This window comes from Electrophorus electricus, unplaced genomic scaffold (assembly GCF_041902795.1).
Source record: "Electrophorus electricus isolate QZ-2024a unplaced genomic scaffold, ASM4190279v1 Scaffold60, whole genome shotgun sequence".
NCBI classification, from domain to species: domain Eukaryota; kingdom Metazoa; phylum Chordata; class Actinopteri; order Gymnotiformes; family Gymnotidae; genus Electrophorus; species Electrophorus electricus.
In genome coordinates this window covers 106,794-116,862 of record NW_027658777.1, presented here as the reverse complement: position 1 = coordinate 116,862, position 10,069 = coordinate 106,794, and positions in this window count along the sequence as shown.

The following is a 10,069-nucleotide window of genomic DNA, read 5'->3' as shown; positions in this document are numbered from 1 at the left end:
AATATGTTTAAGGTTTGTAATGCCTTTTTCTATCCAAGATGTAAAGTTTAATATTTTTGTTCATGGTAAAGCCTGGATTGTTCCAAATGGGAGAATGAATAGTTCGTGTGAGTGTGGAGTTTGATATCTTGTGGAATTTCCACCAAACTGTTAGTGTCATGGCCACCTTCAAACTGTTGAAACATGGATATTTTTGAATATGAGTCTGGGCACATTTTAAACACCTGCCGCAAACATTACTGACATTATATCTTGTTTATGTGATTGGCTGTGCTTCTCTAGCCACAAGTACTTTTTGATTTATTTATTTTTTAATTTGGTAATTTTATATATAACAGCAACAAATGACATCTTAAGTTTTATGACAAAATGTGCAAACAAGCTGGTCTGACCGGTGTGTAGCGGGATATGACTCAGTGCATCTCTGGTGCTGCTTTTGATGAGTACAGTGTCATAAGTGTGTCTGTCCAGCAGCGCAAAGAGGAGATACAGCTTCTTCTCCCGGAGGTTTCCGATAAATATGTAGATATGTTAGTATGTAATAGAAAGACAGCTGTCCATCCTCATAGTCTAGGTACATGCCCGCATTCCTGGGCAATTGTGTCAGGGGCAGAGGGGTCTCAGGCTTGGTGCAGGTGTACAACTTCTGGATGCTCCTCCAGAGCACCCAGAAACCCTCACAGTGGGTTTCTCAACTTGCTCAGACTCAAATCTCAATATCGGCATCCGAACCGTCTTAGAGAGGAACAAAAAACACAACTCATTTGATTAAATTGTTCCAGTATAAATATGGTTATCAAACATGCTTTTAAAAATATACTTCCATGGAGATGGTGCCCTACAGGGTAGTGTTGGAACAGTGTGTACAGGCTTAGTGTCATGTTGTGGCCCCGCCCCCTCCTCAAACATCTTGGTGTGTGTGTGTTCGTCTGTGTTGCCACACACTCTCGTGCCGTTCACCTGTTCTCTGTTATGTGTAATCGGCTTGGGTGTATATATGTCTCGTGTTTCATAGTACGTGTGTTGGTGTTTGAGATGTGCATAGTATTTGAGCTTTGTTGTATGTTTTGCATGTTTGCAAAAATAAAAGTGCGTTTCATCGTGCCTCGTCCCCGCATCCTGCTTATCCTCACAACGTCAGAACTAGACCACTTTAGATGTAACTTAGAACCTCCAGTGACCTCTGTATGTGTTTCTTTAGTTGTATGAGCTCCACTGGAGGACTCTGAATAGTTGACAATGGAAGAGGGGTATATCAGATTCACCCCTTCTGCCTCGGTGTGACAGATTAACACACTGCATTAACGTTTAGAAATAAAAACATATGGTAAACACAGTCTAGAAAATATTACCTTGTAACAATTCAGTCAGTTTTCTGTGTCCTTATGTCTATAAATTAAAAGTAATAAAACATTTAAATGATAAATAAATTAAAATGAATGTATAAATGTTCACAAATAAGAAACTACATTGGTCTGCACTTTTCTCCACAGATTCAAGGAACTCATGAAAGTTGGAAGCTATAGAAACACATAATACAGAATTATAGACTGACTGATGTGTGAGCAGAAAGATCACTGTGATGTTCTCATATCTAAAGCACTCAAAGCATTGATGTTATGTAAATTAACTGTGATCTGATTGGTTTAAGGAAATAGATTCACCTACTTTGAAGTTCAAGTTTTTATCAAAAGGTTAGAACTGGTTGACTATACTTTGTCTGTCCTGCAACAGGAAATTTAAACATTTATATCCAAAGTATTACGCGATAGAAATCAATTCAAGACTACCCGTTATTGACCGCTAGATGGCGGAAGATACGAAGAAATAAATGAGTCCAGATCCTCCTGCCCGACTTTACGGTGAGACTCTGCTTTTACGTCATTAAAACGCTAAAGAAAAAAGGCCGCCATATTTGTAGTTCCACAACGTGAAAAGGCGTCATTTTGTATGCCGAAGAATGAATAAACACCATGCCATACCTTGAAGACGACGAAATTGCAATTTATTTAGCTAGCCATAAGAATTAGAATAGCTGTTTAATTTACATAATCACAAATATATTGCATGTACATACAGCTACATTTCAGTCGATCAAAATGTTTCACGTATTTATAACCGCAACTTTGTTACAGTGGTCATATCAGAGATTTACCAATATAAAACGCAACAGGTGTCGTGTTCTGTAATAGCACATTTTAACATTTATATCCATATTACACATAACCAAGGTGTAATATAACCATATGTACTGAACAGACATGAACAGCCTGTGTATTGTGAAAATACATGTATGTGTCTTCTACAGCAATTACTGTGCCCTGCACACTTTAAGTTTGGCATGAAGTGTTTGCTTTTTCCAAAGCAAGTAATATTAAATTATTCTCATAGAATAAATTTCACAAAGACATGGACATGTTTTTTTGTATTTAATTTATTTAATGCGAATCGTATGTAGGTTACCACTGCTAAGCTTCACCACTGTCAAGGTAAGACCTCGAAAGGACGCAGAAAATTATTTTAATAACAGCTTCTGCTGATTTATTCAATAACTGTATGACACCGTTTGAGTGTACGTACCGACTGAAAACAAACTCAAATTATTAGAGACACTCTTACTGCGTCTCCACATTGAAACATATCAGTTAGTTAGCTAGGCTGGCTAACTAGCTTAGCTTTATTAGCTAGCTAAGCTAATGGCGAAGAGGATTACGTTAAAGAACCCCCGGTCTACAGTTGTGCACATACAGGAAAATTAATGAATAGCATGGTAATACACGCATTTATTGGAACAGTTATGTAGCTAATATGCATTTGTAGTATGTGCGCCTGGCGTAGAAATGAGTCTTTGTTAGCCCATTAAGGCTATCTTAGCTAGGCTAGTTCGAGCAAGCGAAGTGCTGGTTGCTATGACAACGGGCTTGGTGTATTTTGCGAGCTTGTCAGCTACATAAGACAAGTGTTTATCGCTTTACTGCTGCGGTGAACTGTTATTATTGTAACACTCTGCTAATGCCAGATGTGTAGAATAACTCACTAGTGATGTTTACTTCGAGACTTTGGCAGTTTTAAGATGGATAGAAAGCGAATGAGCCAGCTAGCTGTCCTAGCTAACATGCAACCTTCTGTACATCCCGGGTACTCCCAGCCCTTATCAGGACCTCACAGTTCCCTTTGAGAACTCCCTGGTATCACGATCATAACTTTGGACAACCAGTTGTCATTCTCAACTCATGTTTCAGATTTCTCCTTTGTAACATACGAAGGATTCGGCCCTTTCTTTCGCAGGAAGCTACCCAGGTGCTTGTGTGGTCTCTTGTGATCTCAAAGCTAAACTACTGCAACTTACTACTTGCTGGTCTAGTAGTACTCTAGTACTTATTGTTTATTGCACTTATCAATGTTTAAGGTAGACTTTATGTATTTTGTACTTCTTGTTAGGAACTGGTTCAAAGTGACAAGTCCTTCAGTTTCGATCTCCTCCAAGTTACCCTCTGCCCTCCGTCCTCTGTAGCCGGATCTGGGGAAGTCAAGAGACACTGACACCAAGGTAGTGAATGAAGAGAGTTCAACTTTATTGAGGAAAGCACAGAGTATATATGTGTCCTATATCTACTATCTAAATCTACAGGATGACGGGGAAAAGTGAGGCATGTTCTGAGGGTCTATGTAGAAAGGAAAGAGACAAGGTTATTAAAAATTAGATGTTCTTGGCATGAACGACCCACGAGCTGTTCCCGTACCCGCCATGAGGTACTCCTGTGCTTAAAGAGAGACAGGGAGAGAAAGAAAGAGAAAGGGAGGGGTAAAGGAGACAAGAAGAAGGAGTGGAAGACCTCGGGCGACCAGCTCGCGGTCAAGCCGCCATGTCATGGCTGATAGGCAGAGACCTTGTGTTGGGTGCCTGAAGACAGAAAGGCTCCAGTATCTAACAATAATAATAATAACAATAGATGTAATATATATATATATATATACACAAATAAAATGTTTCTCTCATACTCAAGGTCACAGAAACCCTAGAGACAGGAGTCACTGCTGAATAAAAACAAACCATAGAGGGCATGAGTTCATGCTGGATTTATATTTATGGCATTTAGCTGACACATTTTTATCCAAAGCAACTTACAATTATGACTGAGTACAACTTGAGCAATTGAGGGTTAAGAGCCTTACTCAGGGGCCCAGCAGTGGTAAGTTGGCAGTGGGGGGGCTTGAAGCAGCAGCCTTCTGATACCTTAACCACTGAGCTACCACTGGAGAAAAAAAAAAAAAAAAAAAAAAAGCTAACCCTAGCAGACCAGCTGTACTGTCCATCCTGCTCTCCAATGTCTGTTCCCTGGTCAACAGGTCAACTCTAGCATAGCACCCAACGCGAGTGTAGAGACTGTTGTGCTTTAGTTTTCATAGAACTGTGGCTCAGTGACAGAATTCCTGACACTGAGGTAACAAAATGAAATTATTTATGTAATAACATGATGGAAGGAAGTGTAAAAGACCAAATTAGGCTGCATGTAGACATCTGAAAATCAGTAAGCAGGTAATTGTTTTATTCCTAAGAAATGTTATCTCGAAAAATGTACTGTACTTTAAGAATATTGGATGTTATAAAGTGATTTATTTGAGTATGCCAGTGTGGATTCTCCCGCGGGCCCGCTAGGGGGCGAAGTGCAGCATAAAGTTGGCCCCAAGATGCAGTAACCGTTAGTGAGCAAAGATAGCCATCAAGCTAGGATAGCTAACGTTAGCTAGTTAACTATTCATCCCATTAAATCACGCTTTTAATACTGTAAATGCTGTAATAATGTAAATAATTGTATATTTCCTCATTTATACATTTTGTAGCAGAATTATGATCGTAGCTAGTCCATGCTAGAAGCCACTGAAGCAACGCTTAGCTTCCAGCTCATAGCTGCCCCCAAACAACTCCACACACACATCAGCTAAAATAAGCCTCTTTTATTCCATGATGTCTAAAGGTATCGGCGATCAAATCATTTATATGGCTGCATAAGTTTCACCAAACGGCGTCAAACTATTTATCTGCCTAACGGAAACGCAGTTTGACAGTTCAGACCTTTAAATGGTTAAAGGGTCTAACCTAGGTTAGCTATCTTAGCTACCTAACGAGGTAAGATAAGGAACGGGGTGTTTGCAGTTGTTCATTTTTACACCTTCCTGTGTGGTCCGTTTTCAGATATTACAGTTACGTTAACAATATTGTGAAAATTGTAAAGGATACTTTATTCATGTCCTCATTGTTAAAAATTGTATCGCTTTATCACAGCGATAAGCTGGTTAGCTAGCTAATAGTTGAGGTCAGCGAGTGTCTAACTCGGGGCTATAAACCATTCCTTGTGGAACCATTTCATAGTTCATCTTTCAACTTAGATCGTTTAGGTGCTGGTAGTTTGTTAGCTAGCTAACTGTTCAGAAATAGAAAACCTACTTTTGTATGATTTAGAGACCCAAATTCACAAACCTGTGGGTTTTCAAATTTATCGTTCTCTCTAAATAAGCAAAATGAGGTAAGCCATTACTACAGCTATCGGACTGTTTGAACTACAATATTCGACTGTTCATTTATTGTTAGTTAGATTAAATTAACTTTCATAAACATTCTTAATTAATAGAATGTAGTTTTTAATGACTGATTAACTGTGTATATTTAACAGGAAGCTATTTATATAAAGTTTCAAGTTTGGTTTATTTGTCACATACATTTATTTGTCACTTTCATTTTTAGGCTGTAAAATGAAAGATCCTTGCTCACAATCATTGCTACAGTTTGATCAAATTCAGTTATATATATAAACTCCCTATTCAATAGGAAGAAACCAGTTCATGTCATTGTGAATTGCTTTTTCTGTAATCAAAACACTGAGGTTCCATATGGGAACAGAAACTGCTGGGACTGTCCATTCTGTGTGCAGTACAATGGCTTCTAAGAGGTATTGCTGTATTTGAGACATGGTGAGGACATATTTTAGTGAAAGTCTTCCAATGATGCACCCTTAACTGAACCATTTTATGCTGTTGCTGCTGTTAAAAAATGCAGAATGGTGATTATAACGAACCGATCCTTGCACAATATATGGAGCACCTCAACCATGGGGTATCAGCTGGTGTCCCTGTGCTTGATGCATCCAAGACTCAACCAGACACTGAAGATCAAGCAGCTGGCTTCCTTCACTCCCAGAGAGGAAGTAGGTTTTCCATTTGAACTGTTGCCTTCTTAGTTAAGACGTATGCATTGTTGATTGCAGTGCCAGAGCTGTGAAACTGTGCAAGGTAATGCATGTCCAGTGCTGGAATTAAGATAATAGCTCTAAATAGTCTCTGACTTGGGCAGAGATTGTGAGTGGGTCTTCAAGGGCAAACAGGATCTGATGGCCCACATGTAGTTTGATATTATTCCTAAATAACTAAGTTGACTAAGTTTACATGGCTATTTGAAAGAAGCTGATCATGTAAGCAGCAAAGACAGAATATCATTCTCTGACTAAGGATTTAGTTGACTCATGTTTAGCCCAACTAAACTGTGGTCCTGGCTGATTTTAGTTGGACTATTGAGCCACTGACTCATGCACAGAGTTCTCTGAGTATTTTGCAGTTTCTTAGTCTACTGAGTTCTTACTGAGTATAACGCCAACTTTGATGCATTTGTTTTCTTTTTTCTTGCAGTGTTAGGAGGTCATAACTGCTGATCAGAACTTTGGACAAGAGGGCTTATCCTCATGGCTGACTGACTTTCATGTACAACAAACAATCTTTTCTTATTTATTTTTTTCCAGTTGTAACAAACCGTTCTGCTGTTTTTTAACTTCTGTCAAATTTTTAATGGTTGTATAGGACAATTACGATGGAAATTGAGGTGTACAAGCACCACCTTGAACAGACCTACGAGTTGTGCGTGCCTGTCAGACCGCTGAGCAGTATGACATCCAGCACCAGAACCGACAGCTGCGGGCCCTGCTTTTCAACCACCAGCTCAGATGCAGCCAAGATGCGGACAAAGCATTCATTAAGGTGAGTAATTATTGTCAATGGTTGTCTTAGAATGGTGCTAAAGTGCTTAAGATACTTTTTGGCGATTCCATAGCCAAGAATTCTCAAGGTCACAACTAGCTGCATTCCTGTTGGGTGTGAATGACAGTTGCTCCTTCCCGGTTGATACAAAGTCACGATAGAAAAAAAGGCGTACACAGAACTGCAGTGAACACTGTCCTTCAAGTGCATACAGTGTTTGAGCCTGCAATCCAGTTCATTACCCTGTCCAACAGCCTCCCAGGTTCCCCTCCACATCTTCCTTGTCAGAGATGAAAATTGATATAAAAAAAATGGGGAACAGTTGAAATGACTGAGCCAATACACTGCACATTTCACCTTGAATACTTTTGGTTACTTTTTTGTTCCTGGCTACCTTGCTTTTTTAAGCATTGATTATATCAAACACTGATTTATCTAAGATGAGCAAAGACCTGTTCTCTCTTGCTGCATTTTGTTGGGTTTTTTGTTTTTTTTTCCAAATGAAGCTGTTGTTTTCATTTTTGGTGGGTTTCATACTATCCACACCAGCTTCCAGGTTTCTGTCCTTTTACATACCAAGCAATCAGCTTCCTTTCTCTTTGCTACAGAGCACCTCTTTTCTGTCCACACCTGCTTGGCTGGTAGCTCTCAGAAGCCTTACCTTCCTCACCTGTGCTTTTCTGGTTGCGGTGGCCATATGTGGGTCTGGATGTGACTCTGGAGACACATCCTCTCTCCACAACAGCCCGCACACTCTCAGCGGGGGAATCATCCCATCCAAAGAAGCCCACCAAAGTGACACTGAAGCCAAAGCAAAGAGCATCACCAAAACTATGCAAATGTGGAATGACCTGGTGGGTCTTCTGCCAGAGAGAGGCAATAGAGAATATCAAGCTGACCTGGTAGTCTGGAAGCAACCACCAGATGGTTGTTGCTTCTGTTGGCCTTTTGACTTCCATCAACATCTACTCAGGCAGTAAAAAGAAATGGTGTACTGGGAGGTAGTAAATCTTGCTAATCAGTACTTGTTTTTGGCCTGTGAAAATACAAACAAACAATACACATATTCAAACACTTCTGAACTACAATTGCTTATCAGGATTTACACAGGCTTATGTTCTTAATACCTCTTTGCTTACAACTTCATCAAAGCGGTTTTGTTCTACAGTATGTGCAAAGTCTACTTTCCCACACAGTTCACATCAGTCTTGGTTCGTCCTGCTGGTTCTTCATGTCTGTGAATGTGAAAAATCAAACTTTTTTGCTTGGCTTCAAGCAGTGATCCTTTGATTGCATCATTCATGATTCATTTAGGATTACAACCAAGTGGTTCAAAATCCAGCCAGAGGTGTACTCAAGTGAGGTAATAAAATGAAATTATTAATGTAATAATATGATGGCAGGAATTGTAAAAGACCAAATTAGGCTTCAGAAGTAAGCAGGAAGTGAGAATGACCAAATATGGCCTCTGTGGCAAGTCCGGGATTGAGGCCAGGATACCACCTAAAGATACAATTTTAATAAAAAATGGTTTTGTAACTTGATGAAAATGTATAAAGATTGAACCCACCTGAGACTGTTAGACATTCTGTGGACAATACCTCGTCTGTATGCAACATTGAGCTCAGAATAAAGATGGCACCGGCTATTCCCTTCAATTAATTACTTTATTTTCTATTTAAAGTGTACTTGAGAAAAGGATTGGAATGTGGGAAAAATCTAGGAACCACACAAGAATGTCTGGAGATAAAAATTCAAGGCTGCATAGCCATACCTTAATGTGAGAGATCTTCCATTTCAGAGTCTGCTGTGTGAGAGTCCTGTGCCTTTTTTCTCTAGCTTGGAATAGGACTGTTGCTTCTGCTTCTTAAGGTTTTCAATCAACAAGGACGGTGGCTCCACCTGCAATGAACCATGAGCTTGTTATATTGAATTGCACAAGACAGTAAATTAACTCTTGTATTCATTCTGTATGAAGTGCGCCTCACTTGAGATGTCAGCCAAAGTTTAGCAGTAAATATGGTTATCTGCAGTTAAGTGTGTTGCACTTATAGATAGACGTCTTCAGCTAAAAATAAGTCTTCCTTGACCCTACTACACCAAGCCCAGATACAACACAGACATGCATGTGCTGTAGTTGGCTTCAAAACATTCAGTGAACTTGTCAGCAACATGGTCCAGATTCCTGCAGCATGTGACATGCGTCTGCACGCATCCTGCCCCCACAGTCTCTGCCTGGCTCCCCCCACCCTCCTCCACCCCCAGTTTGCTCTCTCATGTCCACCGCCGCAGCGCAGCACCTCCCACTGTATGCTGCATGCTCCTCTGTGTGCCTGTGGTAAAACCTCGCCAAGTTTAGTGTTCTAGCCACTGCACTCCCTTCCCCAACTCACACATCAATCTCAGAGGCAGATGGATTCCTGTCTCCCAGCCGCATCCCAACTTTTTGACCAGTACACATACTTGGATAAATGTTCTCTGTGAATACAAAACAGCAACATTTGTCTAGTGTACCGGAGACCTCTTGGAAGTTTTGTAGACAGACGAGGCCGGGCTGTGCTAGCTGAGAGAGACGATATTTGAGCTTGAATCTGACTAGCACATGCACAGAAGCATAGGGTATTATGAAGGCTCTGCATGATATCGTGACCCAAGGTTGAGCTTACAGTAGGTGGCCATATTGCCTCATATCAAGGGCAGTGTACGTTGGAAGACCATAGCAGAGACGTGTGACCGAACTATGTGCACGAGCGCATAACATGCCGCATTCCTTGTTTTCTCCCATTTTTGAGTGAAGCTAATTGATAGTGCCATCTGCCATCTCCTTTTAGAAAGCCAGTGCAGTGCCTTGGCTGTTGATGTGAGTTGTTTTGTCAAAGGAAAGAATTGAAAATGTGAGCGGTGATCTCCATGTAATACTTAGGCTTTAATGCCCTTTACCACTCATTCAGTGCTTGTCTGTGTTTATGTTTTCAGTGTTACAGTGTGATTTTATTTAGGTGAAATTTGTTTTCAGTCTATCTGCAGTAGTGCACTTAAA